The 27,880-nt window shown below is 47.4% G+C and overlaps 1 protein-coding gene across 2 annotated transcripts in view; it reads right to left on the bottom strand.

Moving 5' to 3' along the window:
* Window positions 1-27,880, bottom strand: part of LOC149854818 (ankyrin repeat and fibronectin type-III domain-containing protein 1-like) — a 596,514-nt gene that overhangs the window by 527,907 nt on the left and 40,727 nt on the right. The window contains exon 3 of one of the 2 annotated variants that reach the window (XM_090023527.1): window positions 4,730-4,838. The exons of the other annotated variant lie outside the window; for it this stretch is intronic. The gene's annotated coding sequence lies outside the window, so the exon portion shown is untranslated. The remainder of the gene's footprint in view (window positions 1-4,729; window positions 4,839-27,880) is intronic. 2 annotated transcript variants of the gene reach the window in all.

The following is a 27,880-nucleotide window of genomic DNA, read 5'->3' as shown; positions in this document are numbered from 1 at the left end:
TCATCCAAACAGCTGCTTTCGGCTGCTGTTGGAATGCAGGAAGCACATGGTTCAGCATCAGAGCACTCCTACACATGCGTACTTGGCTGACTCGGGCAAGGGATACTCTGACCATGAGCACAAGTGCACCGATACACTGGTCCAATATCGGATCAGCACTGATATAAAGAAAATTGACTGCATCAGAAATTAGCTTTTTTTTTTTGCCTGATGTGGCTGATAATTTAGCCAACAAATGCCCTGTGCGTGCATGCAGCACGTAGGCAGCGAGGAGCACAGCGTGGCAGCTTGGAGAGTGGCGTGCAGCTGGTAAATCTATTGTGGCTGAAGGAGAGGGGGGAGGGAAGAAGCTCGGGGGGGTGGGAGTTGGCAATCAAGGCCCCGTGGCTGGGGCTGCCCAGCTGGGGCATGGTAGGGCACACAATAGAGCTGTGAGTGGCTCAGCTGGGGGGATGGCTCCCACCACTCTGTGAACCCTGGGAGGCATGGGAGGACATATGCATGGGGTGGAGTGGGCTGCCATGGTGGGCTGGGTCTGGAGGCTGTGCTGGACTCTTCCCACGGGGGGCGGGGGGGGAAGGGAAGGAGTCTGGGCCAGGCTGCACTCGGGGCAGGAAGCAGCAGTTCTGGGAGGGGAAATGGGGGGGCTTATGGCAAATTTTGGGGTTGCTGCAGCCCCTCCATAGCTCCCCTCCCAGTGCCGCCGCTGCCTGCCTTGAGCATCCATGGAAAAACATAGATTGGGGTGGGTTTTTTAAAATCAGAGAATTTGGGATTTTTTTAAAGTCAGAGAATTTGGTACTCTTATTAGAAAAAACCAGGATCCTTGCTCTTAACATACCCACAATACAGGGAGGCAAGGTTGAAGCAGAAGGGAGCAGGCAGAGCCGTCCCTAACATATGGCGAATTGGGGCGACTGCCTCAGGCCAGGAGGAGCGGCTGCAGCCCTTCACACGGGGTCGAGAAATGCCCCCCCACACACACACACACACTATTGCGGGAGTACTATGGCCCCACACAGTGTTAAGGGGGCCTCACACAGGCTGATTTGCCCCAGGCCCCATACCCCCCCTAGAGTCAGCTCTGGGACCTGGAAATGCTAATGGCTAGAAATTTTCCGTCTGAAGAGACAATTCAAATCAGATCTCTAGGCAAGGAGTAAGTTGCACAGTCACCAGCTCAGCCCATATGGCAGCCTTTTTGAAGCCTGATGCACTGCTCTGAAGCAAATTTTATACAAAAAGGGGTAGAGATCCCTAGTGGTTAAAACAGTACTGGATGACCAGACTCCTGGGTTCTGTACCCAGTTGCTGGACAACCCTGGATAAGTAATTTAACTTCTCTATAAACTGCAAGTCTGGGGCTAACCCACCTCCCAGCAGGCTGAGACCCAGTGAAGTCAAATTATCAGGCAGCTGGAATGAGAGGTATGGAAAGACATTATTTTGTGCTGAATTTTGGATTTCCTTATATATGCAACTGTTAGACCTCCCACTGCCACAACACACACGGTCCTGGGGAGTTGCAAGAGGACAGAAGCCAAAATAAAAATTCACGTTCTACCTCTGTTCCCTTGCATTTGCTTCAGCAATGCACTTGTCTCTTTCTCAGGATGGAAACTGTAAGCAGGGCAGTGTACTGGCTGCTGTGCAGGCAGGCTTTGCCCCCTTAAGAGTCCTTTTAAAAGTCCAAGCAATAGTCTGCGAGTGGGCTTGCATGCCTGCAACCCCACTGTCTAGCTTTCTTCCTTTCGGAACCTCTCAACTAGTCCTCTTACCATAAAACAAGAATCCTTGGTCCAAGCAAACCTTAACTTTTTCCTAGGGTTGTGTGAAGCTTCGGACCATGCTTCAGATCTGGAGAAGCTTCAGATGCTTTGGCATCTGAAGCAGCAAGTCCCGGTAGAAGCACTGGCTTCTTTAGGCTTTCCAAAGCAGTTCGGAGCTTCTGAACCACTTCAGAAAAGCTTCGGAGCCACTCAGGAGATCCAGCCACAGGGTATAATGGGGAAATTGATTAAATATCTATAACTTTGTTGTTTTTTGTCTGATTTAGACGAAACATAGAGCGATGGCAGCCTCTGCCGAGAGCACAAATCCTGCCAAGTTTCAGGAACATTGGTGCAGGGGTTCAGGGGGAACTGTACCTCAAACTCCTGAAACTCCAGGGGAGACGCCTTGTTGGACCTAGTGCTGGCCATGGGTGATGACCTGGTGAGGGGGCTGCGGGTGCTCGACCACCTGGGCGACAGTGATCATCGCCTGCTGGAATTCACCATCCAGCACAAGGTGGCAAAGGCAGCGGCCCTAGATTTTAGGAGGGCAAACTTCAACGAGCTAAGGAGGATAGTTGGAGAAGCGCTGAGGTCCCAGAGGGGAGGGGAGCCAGGTGTCCAAGGAGAGTGGTTGCTCCTTAAGGAGACGATCCTCCAAGCCCAAAGGAAGGTAATCCCAACGAGTATCAAAGGGAGCAGGAGAGCACACAAGCCTCCGAGGCTCACCAAAAGCATCCGGGAATGTCTCCTTGCTAAAAAGGAGGCTTACACCCAATGGAAAGGACAATTCTGTAGTTGCTTGGGGATGTAGGGGGGTAGTTAGGAAGGCCAAGGCAGAGATGGAACTGGGACTAACTTCCCAGATTAAGGACAATAAGAAGTCCTTTTTTAAATACACAGGGGGTAAAAAGAAGGTCCCGGGTAACGTGGGGCCCTTGCAGGACGCGTTGGGAAATTTGGTCGTCACACCAGACGGCAAGGCTAACGTGTTTAACGATTTCTTTGCCTCCGTCTTCCTAAGAAGGGACCAGAACAGCCACCTCCCTGCTGGGCCCCCCTCGGGCCCCGGGGGAGGTACACCTGGGCCACAGGTTAGCGAGGATTTAGTTAGGGAGCTTCTGGAGGGGTTGGACGTATTTTCCAGATGATCTCCACCCTAGAGTTCTAAAGGAACTAGCCAAGGTCATTGCAAGTCCCCTGGCACGGCTTTATGAGCACTCATGGTGCTCTGGTGAAGGACCGGAGGACTGGAAGAGGGCCAACGTGGTTCCCATCTTCAAAGAAGGCAGGAAGGAGGACCTGGGAAACTATAGGCCAGTTAGTCTTACCTCGATCCTAGGCAAGCTGTTTGAGAAAATTATGCTGGCACATATCCAGGAGGGGCCAGCAGGAGACTGCATGCTTAGGGGCAACCAACACAGGTTCATCAGTGGCAGGTCCTGTCAGACCAACCTGGTGGCCTTTTACGATCAGATCACCAGATCATTAGATGCAGGGGTAGCAGTGGATATAGTCTTCCTGGACTTCCAGAAGGATTTGACACTGTCTCTCACCCCGTTCTCATTAAGAAACTGGGGGGCTGTGGTGTAGACACCCACACAGTCAAATGGGTCGCCAACTGGCCGGAGGGCCGCACCCAGAGGGTGGTGGTGGATGGGTCCTTCTCAACCTGGAAGGACGTGGGCAGTGGGGTTCTGCAGGGCTCGGTCCTCGGGCCCGCACTGTTCAACATCTTCATCAGTGATTTGGACAAGGGGGTAAAAAGCACCCTGTTCAAATTTGCTGATGACACTAAGATGTGGGGGGACATGGGCACACTGAAAGGATGCAACAGGCTACAATCAGACCTTGACAGGTTACAAGGGTGGGTGGACAAGAATAGGATGGGTTTCAACACAGACAAGTGCAAGGTGATACAACTCGGGAGGAACAACCGGCACCATACCTACAGGTTGGGGAACTCCCCTCTTGTCAGCACGGAGGCGGAAAAGGATCTTGGGGTCATCATTGACTCCACGATGAACATGGGCCGACAGTGCGGGGAGGCAGTTAGGAATGCCAACTGCACCTTGTCATGCATCCACAGATGCATCTCGAGCAGGTCCAAAGAGGTGATCCTCCCCCTCCATGCGGCACTGGTCAGGCCGCAGCTGGAGTACTGCATCCAGTTCTGGGCGCCACACTTCAAGAGGGATGTCGACAGCATGGAGAGGGTCCAGAGCAGAGCCACTCGTATGATCAGGGGACAACAGGGCAGGCTCTATGAGGAGAGGCTAAGGGACCTGAACCCATTCAGCCTCCAAAAGAGAAGGCTGAGGGGGGATCTCGTGGCCTGTTATAAACTAGTCAGGGGGGATCAGCAGGCATTGAGGGAGTCACTGTTCCCCCAAGCCCTGCCAGGAGTGACCAGGAATAACGGTCACAAGCTGGCAGAGGGTAGGTTTAGGTTAGATATCAGGAGGCGCTACTTCACGGTCGGGGCAGCTAGGGTCTGGAACCAACTTCCAGGAGAGGTGGTGCAGGCTCCTACCCTGGGGGTATTTAAGAGGAGGTTAGATGAACTTCTTGCTGGGGTCGTTTGACCCCAGTATTCTTTCCTGCCACGGCAGGGGGTCGAACTAGATGATCTGCTCAGGTCCCTTCCGACCCTAGAAACTATGAAACTCATGTCACATGTATGTGTTATGCCACAGGGGGTGAAAACTGCAGGGGTGGTAGCCTCTGGTGGGGCCACGAAGCCTGCCATGAGGGATGGATGGGAGTGGGGGCTGTTGGAGAGCACTCTGCTGAAAGGGTCCTGCAAGGAAGCAGCAGGGAAAATTCTTGGATCCTGAAAGCAGATAACTGCATTTACTGAGAGAGAAAAGACCCACAAAACTGGATGTCAGCAGAGCTCCCTCTCTCTCTTTTCCTCCTCCAAATACAAAAGCCCTTGCAAGTTCAGTGGAACTGACCTTTACTCTTCTCCAAATTATTTCAGGTCCACCTTCCTTCTTCCAAGCACCTTCAGCATCATAGACTCTTCTCTGCTGCAGTTACTATTCCTTGAAATCTGTCTGACACCTGCTTTACAGAGAAAGGAGCATTCAGTCACCTTCTAACCTCATCCTGAAAGCTCAGATACAGTTACCTCATAGTACCAAGTTACAACTCAGTCATACATTGCTACAATAAAGGCTGATGTCACCAACTACAGTATTTGCGTGCATCAGAAGATGAACATAGTGTAACCCTAACAAAGCTGCAAGCAACTCTAGATGGGGCCTATTTGGAAAGTAGCTAGAGACCATGACAAATCTTTTTAGAAAAATTAATTACAATTTTGCAGCTATTTAATATCAGGATCACTAAGAGCAGGAGTGGGCAATTATTTCTGGTGGAGGGCCACTTAACAAGTGCGCTTTCAAGGGCTGCAAGGATAGCCCTGCCCCTTAATAGCTGCCCCGCCCCATAGATTCATAGATGCTAGGGTCGGAAGGGACCTCAATAGATCATCGAGTCCGACCCCCTGCATAAGCAGGAAAGAGTGCTGGGCCTACATTACCCCAGCTAGATACACATCCAACCTTCCCTTGAATACCCCCAGGGTAGGGGAGAGCACCACCTCCCTTGGGAGCCCGTTCCAGACCTTGGCCACTCAAACTGTGAAGAAGTTCCTCCTAATATCCAATCTAAATCTGCTCTCTTCTAGCTTGTGGCCATTATTTCTTGTAACCCCCGGGGGCGCCTTGGTGAATAAATACTCACCAATTCTCTTCTGTGCCCCCCTGACGAACTTATAGGCAGCCACCAGGTCGCCTCTCAACCTTCTCTTGCGGAGGCTGAAAAGGTCCAGTTTCTCTAATCTCTCCTCGTAGGGCTTGGCCTGCAGGCCCTTAACCATACGAGTGGCCCTTCTCTGGACCCTCTCCAGGTTATCCACATCCTTCTTGAAGTGCGGCGCCCAGAATTGCACACAGTACTCCAGCTGCGGTCTGACCAGCGCCCGATAGAGGGGAAGTATCACCTCCTTGGACCTATTTGTCATGCATCTGCTGATGCACGATAAAGTGCCATTGGCTTTTCTGATGGTTTCGTCACACTGCCGACTCATGTTCATCTTGGAGTCCACTAGGACTCCAAGATCCCTTTCCACTTCCGTGCCACCCAGCAGGTCATTTCCTAGGCTGTAGGTGTGCTGGACATTTTTCCTCCCTAGATGCAGCACTTTGCATTTCTTCTTGTTGAACTGCATTCTGTTGTTTTCTGCCCACTTGTCTAACCTGTCCAAGTCTGCTTGCAGCTGTTCCCTGCCCTCCAGCGTGTCCACTTCGCCCCATAGCTTAGTGTCATCTGCAAACTTGGACAGAGTACATTTCACCCCCTCATCCAAGTCGCTGATGAAGACATTAAAGAGTATCGGTCCAAGCACCGAGCCCTGCGGGACCCCACTGCCCACACTCTTCCAGGTCGAAACCGACCCATCCACCACAACTCTCTGGGTGCGACCCTCCAGCCAATTCTCCACCCACCGGACTGTGCAGTAATCCAAGTCACAGCCCCTTAACTTGTTCACCAGTATGGGGTGGGATACCGTATCAAAGGCCTTCCTGAAGTCCAAGTATACGACATCCACCCCTCCTCCTGCGTCGAGGCGTTTTGTGACCTGGTCATAAAAAGAGACTAGATTGGTCAGGCACGATCTACCTGCCACGAACCCGTGCTGGTTTCCCCTCAGCATAATTTGTCCTGCCGGGCTCTCATAAATGCGAGCCTTGATGATTTTCTCAAAGATTTTGCCAAGGATGGAGGTGAGACTGACTGGCCTATAGTTACCCGGGTCCTCCTTCCTCCCCTTCTTGAAAATGGGAACCACATTGGCCCTTTTCCAGTCCTCCGGGACTTGACCCGTGCGCCACGAGCGTTCAAATATTCCCGCCAGTGGCTCTGCAATGATGTCGGCCAGTGCCTTCAGTACCCTCGGATGGAGCTCATCCGGGCCTGCCGACTTAAAGGCATCCAGTTCTTCCAAGTGACCCTGCACCACCTCAGGGTCCACGCATGGAAGTCTGGTGCCTTGCTGCTGCCTCCCTACACTCCCAGTGAGAGACTTGTCATGCCTCTCGCTTAGGAACACTGAGGCGAAGAACTCATTGAGGAGTTCAGCCTTGTCCCCTCTGTCCGTCACCAATTGTTTCTGCCCATTTAGCAGGGGTCCTATTCCTCCCTGGGCCTTCCTTTTACTCCCTATATATCTAAAAAACAATTTCTTATTGTCTTTTACTTGGGTTGCCATCCTCAGCTCCATGGTAGTTTTGGCCTGTCTAACTGCCTCCCTACAAGCACGAGCAGAAGAGGTATATTCCTCTTTGGTGTTCTCTCCCTGTTTCCACTTTTTATGTGCTCCCCTTTTGGCCCTTAGTCTGCCCTGGATTTCTTGGTACTGGAAGTTCCACCTTCTGACCTTTGCCACAAGAAGTCCCTCCTCTTGCCCCCCAAAATTACTCCTTTTAAGAGAGGCTGCCATCTTAGAACCAGAATAAAGCAAATCATACACTAAAAGTCAAACACCTATTGCAGCGTGGGGCACAGCACCCACCAGGCTGTCTATCACTGGTGCTCCCTACTACACACAAATGAGCCCCCGCACTCGTGTGGCACAGGAGGAAAGCCCCATGTGCTGGAACCAGCTGCCTTCTCTGCCCCAGAGCTTCCTTCCCATGCTGCATGGGGACTGTGCATGTGCAGCAGGAAGCACTGGGAATAGAGATGGCAGGCGCTGTGCCCTTTGCTGCAATGTGACGTGCTGGCCCCACTGGGCATGAGCACCCTGAGTGCCCTGGCCTGCTGCTGCTGCCTGCCAGAGCTGCACCCCATGGTTGCCTACCCATACAAGCTCCATGCTGCTGCTGCCACCACCGCCCTGGGCATGGGCTCTGCGCTGCTGCCAGCCCCAACCCCACGGTCCACCCCATGGTCCAACCCAGCTGCAGCTCCACCTCCACCACTTCCCCACCTGTTGCCCAGAGGCAGCGGGAAACCGGGGAAGCCAAGCAGGTCCCTGGCAGCTGTAGCAGCAGTAGCAGCAACTCCACTTGGAAGCCGTGTGCTAGCAGGGCCAGGCCCTTCCACTCAGGAAGGTGGGAGCAAGGCCCAACAGCGTATTTTGGACAGGGTGTATACCTGGACATCTTGCTCCCACCCTTGTGACCAGAAGGGCTGAGCGGGGTACAATTCGTTGGTGGGTACCATGGGCCAGAAGAAAGTGCCTGGCGGGTTGGATCCAGCCCACGGGCTGTATTTTGCCTGCCCCTGATTAAGACAAACCTGAAAGATGAAGGCAGGCAGCTGAAAGGGCTATATAAACAACAACAGATATAGTGTTGACTTGATGTCGACAGCATCTTCTAAAAAGAGCCACTATATATGATCAATGGTCAACAAAGCCAGCAAACAACTTGAAAAACTAGATGTACAAATAAGCATGATAAACAATGCAACACATTCAATAAACATGGATAACATACCATTGAAACAAGCTAAACAGAGGACTGGAAGGGACCACACAGGTCACTGAGCCCAGCTCTCTGTGATCAGTTAGCTATGTTTGTCCCAATGAACCACAAAAATACCCAGCCTCAGCCTTCTCACACACCACACCACAAAGCTTCCCTGAAACACTATAACAAATTTAGGATCCTTAATATGAAAGAGATATGAAAACCCTCTACACACCACAACTGCAATATACCACAGCAAAAAAAAAACAGGGCAACACCAGTACCTGTTTCAAAGAGTTGGAAACTTCTACTTGCTGAAAAGCTCCTCCTGGAATTTCTGTGTGTGTTTAGGGCATCAAGAGGTACAACTGACATGATTTTCACAGCTTGCCAGCTGCAGGAAAAATGCCAAAAACAACATAAATCTCTCTACATGGGCTTCTTTACTTCTCAGTTGTCAGAGTTGAAGGCTTTTATGAGGTCACTGTGGAGGATCCTTCTAAAGTACAGATGCCCACCAAAAGTTGTCACCATTTCTTGCCAGTTTCATGATGGTATGCAAATTGTGGTTCTTAGGATCCCTTTTAGGTTAAGATGGGAGTTAAGCAAGGCTGCATCCTCACTCCAACACTTCAGCTCCTTGATATTCCTTCCCGCAATGCTACATCTGACCATCAACAATCTTCCAGTTGGAGTGAAGCTGAACTACCAAATGACTAGAAAGCTGTTTAATTTCAGCAAACTCCAAGCCAAAACCAAGACTAGCCCAACCTCAATCAAAGATGCACTATGCTGATGAAGCTGTAGTCTGTGCTCACTAAGAAGCAGATCTTCAGGCAATTGTTGATGTCTTTACCAAGGTATACAAGAAAATGAGATTGATGCTTAACATTCAGAAGGCTAAGGTCCTCCATCAACAAGCTTTTAATGAGCAGTCCCCAGCTCTGACAATTCAGACTCACAATGAGCCTCTGGAGAATACTGAGTATTTCCTTATCTTCAATGCCATCCCTCACAGAAGGCTGGCATCACTGAAGAAATTCAACAATCACCTCAAATGTGCAAATGCAGCCTTCAGATGCTTGAGGAAATGGGTGTTCAATGCCTAACATCAGATCCAAAACCAAGCCATGATTAATTAAGCAGTCATGATCCCCACCTTACTTACTGCATGGAGGTGAGACATGGACAATGTACAAGAAGCATCTCAAGTCGCTGGAGAAGTATCATCAACACTGCCTGTAGAAGAATCTTCAAAACCAGTGGGAAGATAGACTCACCAACGTCTTCTCACAAGCAAACATCATGAGCAGCAACGCAATCATCAGACATCAATTTTGCTCTGCTGGCCATGTCATACAGATGTCCAATTCTAGACTCCTGAAGCAAGTTTTATTCTCCTACCTAAGTCAAGGCATATGCCCAAGAAGAGAGCAGAGATAGCAAATTCAGGGACATCCTCACACCAACTTAAAAAAATGCAACATGGATGTCAACTCATGGGAGACTATTGTCCAGGACCTCCCCAAATGATGCAAGCGCCTGCTGCAGGGATCTCAGTGCTTTGAAGCCTCAAGAAACCAACAAGAAATGAAAAGGTGAAAGCAGCAGAAACAGGATGTTGCAGAGAGAATCAAGAATCCAGAGCTACCCACTCTGCATGGAAACACATGCCTGAGTTGCAATAGAGTCTATCGATTCCAGAGTGGCCTCATTAGTCATCACCGGACCCACAGATAAGGCAACCAAGGAAGACAATCATCCTTGACAGCAAGGGATTGCTGAAGAAACTGGAAACTTGCAAAACAGTGTAGGGTAGAAATGAGAGTGAGATCAGAGCAAGAATCCAGCAGGCAAAAAATTTTTTTTGAAAAAGGTCAGTGAGTGATCTTAGGAAGATGCTAAATTGCTGCAAGACAAAGATAGAGTTAAGATTAAAACTGCTGAAGTGCTATGTATGATAAGTACTCCTTTATGTAAGTGCTGGACTCTTAAGGGCAATTAAAATTTCTTAACACACTTGTGTTCTGGTATTACAGGTATATGCTGAAAAATTAGCGGATGGTAAGACTGTGAAACAGTGAGACATTACAGAATGCAAGGCTGGCTTGTCAACATTGTAACCTGAAAGAAAATGAAGTTCTATGGAAAATGCAGAATGTAATACAATAACCATCCAGGCACTCTTTACCGATGCTAATGCTATAAGGAAAGAATACAAAAACTCATCTGAACAAACTGAACCAAAGAACAAGCTATGTGGACAATGTGACAGACTGAACAGGAACTCAGTGAAAAAGTAGAGACACTGACCATGAAGTGTGTCCAAAAATAACCCTGCAGCAGGGCACTAAGGTGCCTGCTACTGACAATAGTAGCATGAGCTCAGCTGCCAGTCACCAGGGCAGCACAGGTGCAGGTTGCCAGAGCAACCAGTCTGGTCAGCTGACTGGAAGGGGGCGAGGCCTGGTCTTTATAAACAGCAGGCTGAGGCCAGGAAGGCAGTGCCCAGGGGGCGTAGGACCTGGAAAGAGGGTCTGGGGGCCAGGTAAGACTGAGGCCGCCTGAGCGCCAATTGAGGAAAGCCCCAATGGGGCGTAGGACCCAGAAAGGGGGTCTGGGGTCCAGGTAAGGCCAAGGCCGCCTGTGCCCTATTGAGCAAAGCCCCAGTGGGGCATAGGACCCAGGAAGGGGGTCTGAGGGCCAGGTAAGGCCAAGGCCGCCTGATCCCTGATTGCAGGAGTCGCAAGGCAAGGCCCCAGTGCGGGCGTGAGTGCAAGGCAAGGCCCAGTGGGCGGTATTGTGAGGGCAAAAGCCCCAGCAAGGGCAATCATATAAAGGCAAGCCCAGGGAGGGCGATCGTGCGGGAACCGCGCGGGGAGACAGGCCACGGTGCAGGCTGCGGGAACTGCGCGGGGAGACAGGTCCTGGTGCAGGCTGTGGGAGAAGCCAGGAGGCGCCCACGAGGGCATAGGCGGGCAACTAGCCACAGCCCTGATACATCAAGGCACCGTGCCAAGGAGGGCAAGAAGGCTGCTTCCCTTTAACATATTAACATCAAAGATGCGGCGGGTGAGATAGAGAGGGTGCATTTAGACCCGATTTGGCATGGTAGGTAGGGGGCACTAGGGGAGTTCACGGCATCTCTAGGTCGCGCTGCCACAAACCCCAATCCAAACCCAACAAATTCTAAGACCCATGAAGCTCCCCATGGGTAACAATCTAAATCCACTTCAAAATGATTTAATAAACTGTCTCATAAAAGACAAAACATTTGCTTTAGTACTAAGATTCTCACTTGATTTTCCCAAAGGCAATTTAATATTTCCATGCCAGATACACCAAACAAAATGTGAAAACATTTTGCCCCATCTCGATGCTAGAAGGGGAAGTAATCAGATGAGGTTTCAGTGGATTATCTAGCTAGAAAAAGGGAAATCATATTTGGACCATTCAACGTCTATCACAACCCTGATTTTTCTGTCTTCCTGGACATCTGGTCAGGTGCACACACACTGTCCCCCAACCAGGTATGTGAAGAGTCACAATATGGGCTTCATGACAGGGTTATCTAACATGTTATACCTCTAACCTTTAGACTTTTAGTTCAACTCTCTGCTTTAGGAGGGGGCCCATACCTGAAACACAACACCTAACTATGCAGATGGCTCACTGAGGCAAGTGAAGTACTGGAGCTGGATTGGGGACAGGGAGGGATTACTTCTCTGTTTAAAATGTTCTCATTTGATGCTTTATATATTTTTATTCAATTCAATATTACTAAGAAAGGAAAAAGCTGTATTTTAAAGTGCACAAGTAGGAGTGGTTTAAAAATAAGGGCAAAGGTCCATCATTTAAAATTAACTCGTTCATTCAGAACTAAATTAACATAAATTAAACATTCCATCCACATACACAGCTACATTTCTTTCCACGTAATTTTAAAGAACCTCTAACACTGCAATAACTTAATCGCATATTCCATTAATTTGCAATAGGTAAAGAGGTTAACTTCCACTTAATTAGAATTAATTTCAATTTCACAGGAATATGGAAGGCGCATTATAAGAATCCCTCTTGACATTACATCTATCATACTAGGAACAGTAGCTCTTTATGTTGCTTCTCCCCCCACCCCGCCTCGCCACACACACATCCCCCATCCCTCCCCCACCCAAAACCTCAAGCAGGAAGTAGCTGTGATAGCAACTGTGTTATGGAAGAGAAAAGATGACATGTCACTAGGAGCATGGTGGGAAAGGGATAAACCAGGAAAAGTGTGCGAGACTAACATATACATTTCTACAACATCCCTTATAAGGGAAACAAAAACAGACACAAAGGCTGGATGCAAGCAAGACTCACTGGACAAAGGGGACAGTGAACATCTGACAGAATAAAACTGGGAAATGCAAACAAGATGCCCAGCTGGAGATAAACAAGAGGTAGTGCAACAGGGAAGTGCAGCACAGCAGGCAGGATTTGCAACACATGAGAGAAACGGTAAAGCAGTTTAGAAAGAAAAACTGGGAGCCAAAATGAAGGCTCTAGTGCCTGAACTGCAGAAACCAGTAGCCACATGAATATGGGGTTAACTACCCCAAGCTCCATCTTCTCCCCACGCCCTGTACACTCCTGCTCCAACCAAAGTCAATGGGAGCACAGCTGGATGCCTCCAAAGACCAGAAGAATAGAATAAGGGTGCAGAACCTATTAGTCTACATGAGGGGTATCAAGCATGCAGCCTGTGAGCTGGATCCAACCCAAAGAGCCCTACCACTCAGCCCCCCAATACTGCCCCTGGGTCCACACAGATCCACACAGGGCACAGCATATGCTCGACCAGCCCTGTGGGCAGGACCCAGGATGCAAGCTGCACACAGTGTCCACCCCAGCTGTTTTTGGACTTCATCATCACACAGGCAAGCCCATGTGGCACAGATCCCAGAGTGGCTGGAACTGACACCACATGCAGTACAGTCTGAGCAGAAGCATATATTATGGGTTCCAGACTGGCTAGAGCAGGTGCCATGTTGCACATGATGCCTGCCCTGCCTGAACTGTGCCATACATGGTGCCCATTCCAGGACATACTTCACATGGTGCCTCCCCCAACAGTTCCAGGACTGTGCTATATGTAGTGCCCAGTTCAGCCTACATGGGACCCATTCTGCATCCGGTGTCCGCAGGCACCATGGGCAGCGCAGGTCCTGGCCTAGCCAGAGTAGGCAACATGTGCAGCACAGTTCCCAGACCAGGCACCGCATGTTGCAGTCCAGTCGAGACATGCAGTGTGGTGCCCACTCCAGCTGTTCTGGGATCCGTGTTGCACACCCCTGGCCAGACTGTGCCACATGTTGTCCCTTCCAGCCTCTCTGGGACCCATGCTGCACACATGCAAGTCTCAGACCAGTAGAAGCAGGCACCTTATCCAGCTGGCTGGTGGAGTGGGTCTATGGGCCTGATGTGGTCTGCATCCTGGCCCTATGCCCCTAAATGTGGGGTTCTAGTCTGGAAATCTGGCAGCAGGGAAGCTGAAATTAATACTGCTCCTGCTGCCCCCCTAAGTTTTCAGACCAGTGGGGAGACTCAGGAACCAGATGACATGGCTTTGCAGCTTGGATCTGGCCAGCAGGCCAGAGACTGACCACTCCCATTTTAAAGGGAACATTCTGCAATGTAGACTTCCAGTACAAAAAAAAAGAGCAATCTTTTAAAAAGATAAGGAAAGACCCCACAAAAGATAACCAACCGCCACACAAAACTATTTCTCCTCCTCCTTACCTTCCTCCACCTTCACTTTGGCTCAGAGTTCTCCAAATGCATCATACCGCTTATACACTCACAAGCACAGCTCTCTGTCCCTGTTCCAGCTACCAAACCTCTCCTGCCCCATCATAAGGCACAGCTCCACACACTGAGGATCAGCTCTAGATCACTGCCATGGCAAATAGCAAGCAGTTTTTATGTACAAAGCCTTCCAGATGTATGTTAATACAATACACCAGGAAAGCACACTCAGAATGGAGGCCACTTATACCAGCAGAACTGTACTTTTGCTAAGATTACACCAGCCACTTCCCAACAGATAGGAGCTATAAATCAGCTGAGGTACAGCATTGCCCATACAGCTACCTAAGCTTAGGAATTCACACAGGTATGGCAAATCACAAATAAGACCTCATCACACTCCTGACAAAGCTGTGCCAGTAAACATTTTTAGTGTAGACAGTTGTTAGTTAAAACTAATGCAACTCTAAATACAGGCAAGTTCCTAGACTCACGTGTAATTCTGAGGACAGTGACAGGTCCCACTGACAAAGAAAATCCAGTACCAGGGCTGACTGCATTAAATATTTACTAGCTTATTTGCATGGCTGCTAGCGTGGCAGCTGCAAAGCTGGCCTGTACTCTGAATAGGAATGCACCAGCACTCTGCACACACTCAATAAATGCATTTGTTTGTCTTACCGCCACCTTTAGTCTGAACAAGCTTTCATGCCGAGACTGCTCATGACACCTCCCTGCCTTGACCAAGTCAAGTAAACTTGTGACTTCATCATTACTTCCTTCACCTAAACCTCTCAGGAGACACCTGTGCTGCTTTTGGGCAGGCAAAGCATCCTCCAGCCCAGCTGCATTTCTTCTATTTCCTTCCTCAACTCAGACCTCCGGTCTGCATTCACTAGCTGTAACTGTGGGGAAATTTGTAACCAGGGACCCATGTGGTGCAGAAGTAATTGCAGAGGTGATCTAAAGATGAAGAATGTCAGTAACTGAATACAGGACTTCAGCCCAAAAGATGGGAAGGACTTGAGGGACTCTTTAATTTAGGTCTCTATCTTACACTCTGGTTGCTGACTTGGCCATTATTTTAAATATCCAGTCACCAGTTCTACCTGGACACTGAAGAGGAAAAACAGTACTTACTCCTCTGTCAAGATCCTTTTCCACCCTTCCTGCCTCACACTGTGACTCCACTACAGCTTCAGCCCCAGTTGCCAGACTCCAGCAATTGCCTTATAGATACAGAGCAGCATGAACACGTCCTTGCACTCAGTCACTTCCCTTTCATTTCAGGGTCCTATTCAAAATAATCATGGTTTGAAAAGAGCTGGCCAAACAAAGTAAAAATAAATACATCATATTTGTCCCTTCACACACCACTGGGAATGTGCTCCAAAAAACCTTTCAAAGCATTTCATGAAAACAAAACAATAAGGAATCTTTCATTTACAGGAAAAAAAAATTATTGCCAGTCTCCATCCTCACGCTACCCCACCAACATAAAGACAGTAGACTCTGTCATTTCAGACAATGTTGCCACCATTTGTGCAAGAGCCTTTTCTTCCACAGCCCTTACTAGCTCTCCACTCCTTTGCTTTTCAGATCTCATCCAAAAACACCTCTCCTTCTCCCAAGTAACTACATTGTTTCTTCCTGTGAAGCTTTCTGATTTAAAAAAAAACCAAACCAACCATACTAAAAACACTGACTACATCACATTTAAAAGGGGAACTGAAGAGAGTGAGGCCACAAACAGTAATTCAAGTTTGACAATCACAAAGTTCTTTATCATGCCTATCACAGTAGGTCTAAAAAGGGTCATCTGAACCCAGGGTGCTAGGTGCTGCACACATATGCAATCCTGGCCTCAAAAACAGCTTGCTGTCTAAATAGAAAAAGGACAAACAACGCATGAGGGGAAAGAAAGGCAAAGCACTGTCCAAGATCACACATATGGTTAGTGGAAAAGTGGAGAAGACTCTGAAGATCTCCCATGTCTCAAGCCATCGAATGATCTAGCAGACCAAGTTGCCTCTTGATGTACAATGCCAGACAGTTAAGGGTCTGATTTATGTTCTGTGTTGATTATTAAAGCAAACTCTGAGTGAAATCAGTCTTTATTATCCAGCTCCTCATTTAGCTACCTTTCCAAGGAGCCAATCCACAACCCAGTCAGTCAAAGGAAATACTGCCATGGCTTTCAATAGGCTCAAAATCAGGTCATAAATTATGAAACACAGCTGTCTTCCTACTAAGGTACAATTTAGCACTTCATCCAACACTTTCATCTTCAAAATGCCACAAAAGTGTTAGCTAAACTGCTATTCTAACTAGAGTGGTTTACCTTACACATCTATCATTTGTTTCATTTTACTATTAGTTTTCCAAACATACAAGGAGCATATAGCTGCTGTTCCTGCATCATGCTGACTGGCAGAGCTCAGTGCAAGTAAGTGCTGATGACCTTTATGTACATATAAAGCTACAGAGTTTAATACCAGTATAAGAGGCATGTCACTATATTCACAAATGGCAAAGGAATTATCAGTTATGTAGATCTCATTGGTAGCAAAAGCCTGTCCATCTCTACATTCCATTCTCTCTACACAATCTTATAATCCAGGTAAAGAACCAGATTAAGCCCCATCTACATCAGAAAGTTTTGCCCCCAGAACCTCTGGCAGTTTAAAACTGCCAATACTGAAAACACTGGCGCACACACAATTGATAATGCCATGCGCTATCACTGCAAGAGGCTGTGTCAACCAACAACATGGTAGAAAGGGTAGGAGCCCCCAGACTCAGAGCTGCTGATACTACTGTGTTGCTGGGGTGTGGACACACTAACATTTTGCCAATGGCTATATTAGCTGGAGATCTGCACACAGCACAGGGAGGTAGTTTCACATTCAAGCAACAGAAAAGTTGGGTTTTGTTAGCCTGCACCAATCCACGTGTAGACATGTTGCTGCATGTTTGCATAAATGGTAATTTCTGTGAACCACACTTAGCAGTGAAGCTCAGGTCAAGATTACAATGATTTTGAGCGCTTTAAAAGTCACAACTTGGTTAAATCACTGCAATTGTGCATGAAGAACAGAATATCATTTATATTGTTTACGGTGTGTTTTGAAAGTTTGTTAAAATTTAGCTGCTTTTTAAAAATGGATACAGTTGTTTTTAACCCTGCTGCTCTAAACCAAGTTGCCTTGGTTACCATGGACAAGCCTCAGAGTGACAGAAATATATTTTTAGAACTGTTAAAATATAGATCTCCCTCATACAGATTTTCTGTGCATGTTTTTTCCAGTTTTATAACACAAGAACTAACAGATATTCAAGTAAATTAAAAGGTGGGAAAATTTAAAATAGATAAAAGAAGATGCTTTTTCACACAACATACATTTAGACTGTAGGCCTCAGTGCCACAGGAGCTATTGTGCAGAAGAATTTAGCAAGATTCCAAAACACACTGAGAATTTATTTTGCATTTCAACAATATCTAGCATTATCATAACTGGAAAGGATATTGAACTTTATACTGCAAGTGTCAAGCCAAATCTCTAGTTAACAGAGATAAGGAGCCCCAGTGTGTCAGGCAAGCATCCAAGCAAAAGTTGATGAGGACTACTCGCAGCTTCTCCTGACACTCCCAGTACTCACCACTGCCAGACAAAATACTGGACTAGAGGAGCCTCAGGTTTGCAAAGTCTGGCAAACCCCTTGTAGCAATGTCAAAATTTAACATCCAACAAAGTATTTGTATAGAGCTGTGTTCAGTTATGTTATATGACTGCAGGTATCCCACCTCACTAATAGCATAGTATTTGAGTAGGCATTTAAGGTTCAGAATATTTAGGAATTAAGATAAGTATGATTTTAAATCTTTATATTAAATTTGAGCTATTACACAAAAACATGAGACAGATCCTACCTAGTCAAAAGCCTGATATACACACCAGTAAAACTATTTTGGGACAGGTACAATTGGTTCCAAACCCAGATCATTTTAATACCAGTGTAACTGCATTTTCTCTAGGGCACTGGTGCCCAACCTTGCCAGTTCATAAGACAAACAAATGGGGTAGGGTCAGTCCATGGTCAAGATCCCGCAGAGGGGTGGCATGTGCAGTCAATCTATGGGTACATTCCAGGGCACTGGCGCCGACCCAATGCACTGGATCCAACCCTTGCAGGTGGCCTAATCCTGCATCCTGGATCCAGCTACATGACTGCCCAGCTGCACACCAATGTTATCTAGCATGCAAGGCCATATTATCTGGCCCACAAAACTCCCCACAGGTACAGAAATTTGGCAGCAGGGGAGCAGCAATTAATACTGCCACCACTCCTGTGCCACCAAATTTCTGATTTCCTGGGGAGCCTGCACAGGTCAGGTTTGGCCCATGGGCAAGAAAACAAGCACCACTGCTCTAGGGAGTTGTAACAACCTATTTAAAGTGGTATAAATCAAAAAGAGATTACAGCAGCCATGACAATGTCATGAGGATGCAGCTCCCAACACATGAGGACACAGACAGAAATTATAATTTTTGCCTGATCTGACCCCAGAAAGTAATCTACAGCTATGACCAAACAGAAGTACATGGCTGCAGACCACTTTAAAAGGGCCCAATCCTGGGAAAATCTGAACCATTATGCAATGCAATGAGGGTTCAGATGAACACACGTAAAGATGGAGCACATTCTGTAACTTGCATCTGCGGAGCTCCCAGCCTGTTGCTGTTTTCATTATGGGGGTGGGGGAAAGGAAGTTCAGTCTGGGGGGTTTTCAGTTGCACTGGAGGGCGCTGGTGGATTGGAGTCCCCCTCCCCCCCCAGGTTGGGGGCTCTAATCCACCCACCCCACCTTCCAGCGCAGCTGAGGAACTCCAAGAATGAGCTCCCTCTGCTCCTTTTCCCCTTCCCATTCTGAAAACAGCAACAGGCGGGGGGGGGGGGGGGGGGGGGGGGGGGGGGGGGAGCATTGCTATGGAAACTAGGCTGCAAGCTAACAACAGCAGCTGGAATCCCGGCTCCGGGACGCACCATCAAACTTCTGTTGGGTCTGGGGAATCATTGCAACTCATAGCACTTCCTGAAAAATGCTCCAAGTTGCAACCGAGAGCTGCTATTCTGTTTGCACACTTAGTGGATAGTAATGGTAAAAAGAGTTACATTTGAGTCAGTTCTGACTGACCATAGTCAAAACCTGGGAGTGACATAGCCCTTTACACACCCAGCTTGTCCCTGGAGTGAAGGGCAAGTAACTGGACTTAGTTGCTGCTGTCCCAGAAAAGGTGTTCTCTCTGACTCTTCACAGGTACTTAAGAGAATGACAATGGGTTTATATGTCTGTAGATCCCAGGATAGCAGGCTTTGTACAAGGACAAAAACAGATGTAAATCCCAAGTACTGCATACACCAGTGATAGGCTTTTCTACTAGGAGACATTCAGGGAAGTTGTGAAGTGACCACCTTGCTTCTTAATTAGAGTGTTTACACAAGGCAACTTAGGTGCAGTGACCTCACAACTGCAGTGAATTCATCTTAGCTTTTCCGATCATCATTTTGTAGACAAGCCAGAGAGATGCTTGTCCCTCGGCATGTCCATCAAGGACTGGCAACTTTCACATCCCTTCACTATAAACCAACTTCTTTATAGTTACCTCTAAATAACTTTCTCTCTCATGTATACAGCTACAATTACTTGGAGATCCAGAGTCAAAGAATATACACCAAACATCTCCCCTCTACGGGTGCACCAATAGAGATTATGGGGGGCCAATATCAATAGCCAATATTTAAGGAGGCATACTGACCAATACCAATCCAATTTCTGATACAGCTGCGTGCAGCTGGTAAGTCCCTTGTGGTGGAAGGGGAGTGGGGAGGGAAGTGATGTGGGGTGGCAAAGGAACAATCCCCCACAGTGAGGAAGGGGGCAGGTGCTGCCCAGGACATGACAGGGCAGGGCAGGGGACGGAGCTGCAGCTCATCTGGGGTGGGGGGAGGGAGCATGTGCCCCTGGATCAGCGCGGGGTGGATCAGGACAGGCGGGCTGGAGCCGGGGCTGCTCTGGGCTCTTAATGGGGCTGGGCTCAGGAAGGAGGCTACAGAGGGAGCAGCAGCCACTCCAAATTTCACTGCAGCTCTGCTCCCAGCGCTGCCACTAGGCACCTCACTCTTCCCAGTGTGTGGGTGGAGACAGGACATTGAGCCAGGGCTGCACCAGGAGCTGGGCTACGGTGAATTCTGAGGTGGCTGCATCCTCCTCCCCAAGCCCAGCCCCCACCAAGAAGAGGCCACACCTGCAGCCAACCTGCCCCAACACAAACAGATCCAGGGGCACATCCCCCCCACCATACCCTCCCAGAATGCAAGCAGCAGCAGGAGCCACCCCACCACGTGCCACAGCTCCATCCCACGGCCCTCCCCTGCTCTGACCCCTCACACCCCTCCCCTTCCCTCACAATGGACTTACCAGCTGCACACAGCTCTTCAAGTGGCTGAGCTGTACTCCTCGCTACCTTTGTGCTGCATTACAGCTGTGCACACACGCGGGCATTTATTGGCCAAATTATCAGCCAGATTGGGACAATTTTCAAAACACCCAATTTTCTTTATATTGGTACCAATACAATATCAGACCAATGTATCAGTGCACCTCTACTCCCCCTCAATCCATTGCTCACATGCAATTTTAAATAATGCCCCAGGACTCCCCTGACCAGGCAGCTGATTTAAGCCTCATCTCAGCTCTCAGCCTTAGGTCTTTTGTTCGTTCTTCAATGAGTTCTCAGTCATGACTCATATAGACTACATTAAAGAAACCAGTTTGCACAGCAGCTAGATTTGCATCTCTCCATAGGCATGAGTTTGACCTTACAGAAAGCCAACATTTTTGCTTCTTTTTGGCTTCTTACCCCTTACCTTCAGCTCCTTAAAAGTATTACAAACTAACCGGGCATCTTCATGACCAGCAGTCCAGTCTGGACAAGTGAATTTGATTACTTATTGCCCACGAGACAAGCAAAACTTGGTTCTGACAGCCTCAATTTCCTTGTAAAGTCCTACTGAAGAGAAGCTACATTCATCATTGCCTTTTAGATACAGCTCACAAACATTAATAACATGATCTGTTCTTCAAGGGGTACAATCTGCTGAACTGAGCCAGAGAAGGAATATAGCAGGGCAGTAGATAAACCAAATGGTAAGTATTCCACTGTAGCAAGTTGTGGAAGAAAGCCTCAAGCAAAATCTGCCTGGGGCTAGGAGAGAGAGATTTCAGTTAGACATTATCCATCATAAACATTTCTTGTGAAAAAGGGACAGTGGCTCAGTATGAATCTCCCCAACTCTGTCTGTATTCTCAGCTTGTCAAGGTCTTGGTGCCATTTTAAAGTCTGAACTTTCTAATTTACATGACCAATATGCATGGAGAACTACCAAGACAAACACAACAAAAAGGAAGCCACAACACTAGTCAGAACTACTCAATAATCAGCTATTTGGGTTAATCTAGAAATGTCATTTCTTCCCCACACTCTCTTCTGCCTCTGGAATATTTGCTAACAGTCAGGGATACTGCCGCACTGGCCCCTTGCAAAGCAAATACTAGATAGCTTAGCTTCACCGGCCTTGCCTTTGTCTTTGAGGAAAAAAAACCCTATATGTAGTTCTGCTCTGGTTTGTCCTGTTGCCGGCACAAGGTTCCCGAGGGAGGCAAGAGTCCCAATTTGTCTGCCTCAGTAAAAGAGAACCTGAATCAACTGCTTTTGTAACAAGCTTACATAGATACTACATGTGACTTCAATAACAAAGGCCTGCTGACATCAGTTCTAAGAAAAGACAATTTCTAAAACGAAAAGGAACCATATCCAACCTTCAGGTGTTCAAAAACAGATTAGAGATGTGGTTTCTTTAGTTCTGTCCACTAACAAGGAGAGGAGACAATTACATGCAAGAATAGCAGTATCCTGATGTCAAGCAGACTTAACGATCCTGGAGGGCTCACCTCAACAAAATAGGGAAAAAGTAGCATGAGCCATCACAGACATGCTAAGAAACAGTGTTCATGAATTCCTAAAAAAAGAGCTGGATTAATTTTCCTACATTAATAATTCAACAGGAGAAAGATCCAAGAGCTGAACTGGGAAATGGAAAGTCATACTCCTTTGGCACAATACTTTACATGCATGGTAAAGTACAGGCAAACTCCTGCAGCTTACTAGGAAAAAATTCATATAAATCCCCTAAGGAACCTGCTCAAGTGAGAATATGCAAAAAAATACACATCTAGGACAGCAAGGATTCATTCATAAATCATGAACCAAAAGACAGACTAAATGTCAGTTGATTTCAATGGACTTCAGATTGGGCCCTATTTAAAATGGACCCCAGCTGTAAGCTTTAAACAAAAGAACAAAAACAAAAAACCACCAAGAAAAGATCAGTAGATCACTGACATACATAGCTAAAAATCCATGGGGTACTCAATTATGCCGTGCATTAAAGAGTAGGAAGGAAAGAGATATTACCGCCTAAGGCATTAACATGCTGCAATCAGATGTCAGAAGCATAAACCTCGCAAGAGAAATCAAGATTTCCTACTGCATTCCTCAGTAAGAGTGAATGGTTCTTTAAACTCCCAAGAAGCAGTTAAATTCTTAGAGGCCTCTAGAATTACCACAGGTGGTGATGAATATGGCTAAGTATAGGCATTCTGGGGCATCAACGGGAGGTTAAATCAGATTAAAATGGCTGCCCAATATCAGGTAAACCAGGATAGGGGAGGACTAGCAGGGGGAGTTAGGCTGGGGCTTCCCAGCCCTAGGGCCACAAAGGGAAAGAGTGTATAAATTCTGTGCACTGGTTTGACCTAAATTGAATAAGTTTGATACCACATAGATCCAGGTTTAAAATTGGATCTGCAATTTTTAGACCAGTTTGAATGCATGGAACTTCTGTACAGTTACAGGTTTAGACTTATTGCCAGAGACCGGGTTTGTAAGTGTACAGGACAAGCTAAGCTTAAAACCAGGCAGCCATTTTGAACCCAATTTAACATCTCCAAATGTCTACACTTCACCTATAGGTAATCTTCAATGACACACCATCAAGTTTAAAGAATAAAATAACACTAGTTTTACAAGTAGTACCCAAACAGACTGAAGGGATGAAGGGGAAAATCATCAGTTTTGAGGGTGTTCATGCATGTGGAGAGTTGTGTGCCCAGTTGTTACCCCTCTATAGTCATTTCCCCATTTTATTTGGGGGAGTCTAAGGCAGCAATTAGGGAGAAAAATAAATTTAAGCATGTAACAGATATGAAAATATGGTTGTAAAACCACAGAAATGGGAAAATAATTAAGTTCTCTGACCACGTAGGCCAATCAGAACTGATTTCATTACAGAATAAGCCCCTAATAACATTAATACCATCTCTTACATAGCACTTTCTAACAGTAGGTCCCAAAGCACTTTAAAAAAGGAAATTGGTATGATTAGACCACTTCAGGGATGGAGAAGTATTAGGCACGTTCTACCTGTCTTGAGACGGTAATTTTGGAAGGCAGTTAGAACCAGTACTCCAAATAAGCCCACAGGAAGCTCCTAGTGAACCACTCACAAGTAACAAACAATGGTGCTGGGATGGTTTCATCTGGGGATAGAGAAGTTCCCTATTTTTCACCAAAAACGGTATAATGACCCTGCCCCAGCCTCTCCCAATCAGAAGCAGGCATGAATAAAGGTTCCCCATCATGCAATGCAGCCCTGGACTGAAGCAGCACAGGTTTTTCCTCAGATGAGGAGACAGAGAGCTTGAAGATAAAAACTCTTGACACCAAGGAGGATGTTTTTAAAGATTGTATCAGATGCTGTGAAGTTGACAGGATGCTCTTCCATTCAGACATCTGTCAGAATGTCATGCTGATGCTAATAACTCCTAGAAAGGCCTACAGAACCAGGTAGATAATTCCCCTCATGCTCCTCTACTCTCCCTTTGTATAAGCCACAATATAAAAGCTTCAGGTACTTTGAAGGCACAATTCCCTCATGAAGGGGATTTGAACAAGAGTAACAATCCCTCTTAATTACTTCAATACAGAGACACCTCTTCAGATTATACCACTTTTCACCCTTTGGGAGGATTAGTGTGATTAACATGGCAATCTTGCTACAACTGCCTTATTGCATGGAGGAAAAAAAAAAAGGCTGTGCTCCTAAAAATGCGATATCCTTGAACAATATACTTCGAATGCCCATGTATTCTCAAAGACACCAAAATGCCCCACTGATAAGGGAGACCTAGCTTTCCAAGGTCTCAAAAGTGTAAATGTGATATACCGACAGTGTTTTGGGGAGCCAGGATAGAGGTGATATATTACCGCACTGTAATGAAACAGCTTAGTACTCAGTGCAAACACTCCCCAGCTTTCACAGAGTGCAAGAAGAATATGGCCAGATCCTTTGGATGACAGTTGCGTGGATTTGGAAACAGGCCTATCATACTGAATGGGAACTTCCAATGCTATCCCCAGCTCAGTACCAATTGAAGATCACCTGAAGCCAACATACAAAGGAACTTCAAAGAAAAAGGTGGACATACAGAATCACGTATGGAATAAATGTCACTAGGAAGTGACTGGGCAAGTGCACTTGTAGCTGGTCATATTACAAACTTGGTCTTCACGGCAGAAATTACATTTTCCATTGGTGTTTGTGTGATGCCCAGTACAATGGGTCTCCAGATGCTGCTTCAGTATTGAACATTTTGCCTTTCAACAGCCTGCCATAAAACTTAAGTTTAGGGAAATAAAATTTTCCCCATTTCACAGACAATAACTCACTACACACAAAGCAAGTGATATCCCTTTAGATCAGTGGTTTTCAACCAGGATGCCATGGCAGCCACCTATATGTAATTCACAAGATACACATAGAGATTTAAATAAAATTCCTGTGTGTCAAAAGCAAGGGGACATATTGTAGCTTTTGAGTTAAAATCAGAAAACTAGGGCTGAAAGAGACCTCAGGAGGTCATCTAGTCCAACCGCTGCTCAAAGGAGGACCATCCTCAGCTAAAACATCCCAGCCAAAGCTTTGTCTAGCTGGGTCTTAAAAACCTCCAAGGATGGAAATTCTACCACCTTCCTGGGAGTAACCTGTTCCAGTATTTTACTACCCTCCACATGGGAAAATTCTTCCCAATATCTAACCTAAACTTCCTGTGCTACACCTCGAGACCATTGCTCCTTGTTCTGTCGTCTGCCACCACTGAGAACAATCCAGCTCCATCCTTTTTTGAACACCCTTCAGGTAGCTGAAAGCTGCTATTAAATCCCCTCTTCTTCTCTAAACTAAATAAACCCAGTTCCCTCAGCCTCTCCTCAGAAGTCATGTGCCCCAGCCCCCTCACCATTCCCATTGTCCTCTCCAATTTGTCCACATCCTTTCTGTAGTTGGGGGGCCCAAAACTGAACACAGTACTCCACATGTGGCCTCACCAGTGCTGAACAGAAGGGAAGAATCACTTGCAACACACTTACCAATGCAACCCAGTATGCCGTTAGCCATACAAGGCTAACTGCTGGCTCATATCCAGTTTATTGTCCACCGTAACCCCAAAGTCCTTTTCTGCAGAGCTGCTGCCCAGTCAGTTCCCAGCCCGGGTTTATTCCATCCTAAGGGCAGGACTTCACACTTGTCCTTGTTGAACCTCATGAGATTCCTTTTGGCCTAATCCTCCAGTTTGTCTAGGTCACTCTGAATCCTAGCTCTACCCTCCAGTGTATCTACTACTCCCCACAGCTTGGTGTCATCTGCAAACTTGCTGATGGTGCACCCTATGCCATCAAGGTAACTGATGAAGACATTGAACAAAACCGATGCCAGGACCAAACCCCTAGGGCACTCCACTTGATACCGGCTGCCAACTAGACACTGAGCCATTGATTACTACTCTCTGAGCCCAATGCTCCAGCCAGTTTTCATCCAATCTAGATTTCCTTAGCTGCCTGTGAGAATGGTATGGGAGACCATATCAAAAGCCTTGCTAAAATCAAGTTACACCACATCCACCAGTCTCCCTGCATCCACAGAGCAAGTCACCTCATCATAGAAGCCAATCAGGTTGGTCAGGCGTGACTTGCACCTGGTGAATCCATGCTGACTGTTCCTAATCACCTTTTTCTCCTCCAAGTACTTAAAAATGGATTCCTTGAGGATGTGCTCCATTTTTCCAGGGACTGAGGCGAGGCTGACTGGTCTGTAGTTCCCTGGATCCTTCTTCTTTCCTTTCTTAAATATAAGCACTGTGTTTGCCCTTTTCCAATCTTCTGGGATCTCTCCTGATTGCCATGAGTCTTCAAAGATGATGACCAATGGCTCCGCAGTCACATCAGCCAACTCCCTCAGCACCGTCAGGTGCATCCCATCCAGCCCCATGGACTTGTACATGTCCAACTTGTCTAAGTAGTCGCTAAACTGTTCTTTCAGCACTAAGAGCTGATCACCTTCTCCCCAAACTGTGTTGCCTGTTGCAGTAGTCTGGGAGCTGACCTTGTCTGTGAAGACAGAGACAAAAATGGCACCATGTCAGCCTTTTCTGCATCCTGTCACAAAGTTGCCTCCCGCATTCAGTAAAGGACCCACACTTTCCTGATCTTGCTCTTGCTTCTGACATACTTGTAGCAACTCTTCTTGTTACCCTTCACATCCCTTGCTAACTGCAATTCCAATTGCGCTTTGGCCTTCCGGATTTTGGCTGCAGGGAGGCGGTCAGGAAGGCCAAGGCGGAGATGGAACTGGGACTAGCTACCCGGATCAAGGACTACAAAAAGTCCTTTTTTAAATACATAGGGGGCAAAAAGAAGGTACCGGGTAACGTGGGGCCCCTGCAAGACGCATTAGGAAATCTGGTCATCACACCAGACGACAAAGCTAACCTATTTAACAATTTCTTTGCCTCCATTTTCCTGAGCAGAGACCAGATGAGCACCCCCACTGGGACCCCCTCAGGCCACAGGGGAGGCGCACTCAAGCCAAGGGGCAGTGAGGATCTAGTCAGGGAACTTTGAGGGACTGGACGTATTTAAATCAGTAGGTCCTGACGATCTCCACCCCAGAGTGCTGAGGGAATTAGCTGAGGTCATTGCGGGACCCCTGGGACAGCTTTACAAGCACTCACGGTGCTCTGGTGTGGTGTCAGAGGACTGGAAGAGGGCCAGCATGGTTCCCATTGTCAAATAAGGGAGGAAGGAGGACCCGGGAAACTATAGGCCAGTTAGTCTTACCTTGATCCTGGGTAAGCTTTTTGAGAATTATCTTGGCGCATGTCCACAAGAGGCCAGCAGGGGAGATTATGCTTAGGGGCAACCAACACAGGTTCATTTGAGGCAGGTCCTGTCAGACCAACCTGGTGGCCTTTTATGACCAGGTCACAAAATCTTTAGACGCAGGGGTAGCAGTGGACATAGTCTTTCTGGACTTTAGGAAGGCCTTTGACACTGTCTCTCACCCCATTCTCATTAAAAAACTAGGGGACTGTGGTGTCAACACCCACACAGTCAAATGGGTCGCAAACCAGCTGGAGGGCTGCACCCAGAGAGTGGTGGTGGACGGGTCATTTTCAACCTGGAGGGGTGTGAGCAGTGGGGTCCCCCAGGGCTCAGTCCTCGGGCCCACGCTGTTCAACATCTTCGTCAGCAACTTGGACGAGGGGGTAAAAAGCACCCTGTTCAAATTTGCTGACGACACTAGCATGCCCACATCCCCCCACATCTTAGAAGGGAGGAATAGGCTGCAATCAGACCTAGACAGGTTACAGGGGTGGGT

Source organism: Crocodylus siamensis, chromosome 12, assembly GCF_052110815.1.
Source record: "Crocodylus siamensis isolate JL-2025a chromosome 12, ASM5211081v1, whole genome shotgun sequence".
Classification (NCBI taxonomy): domain Eukaryota; kingdom Metazoa; phylum Chordata; order Crocodylia; family Crocodylidae; genus Crocodylus; species Crocodylus siamensis.
This window is presented reverse-complemented; position numbering and strand designations above follow the sequence as displayed.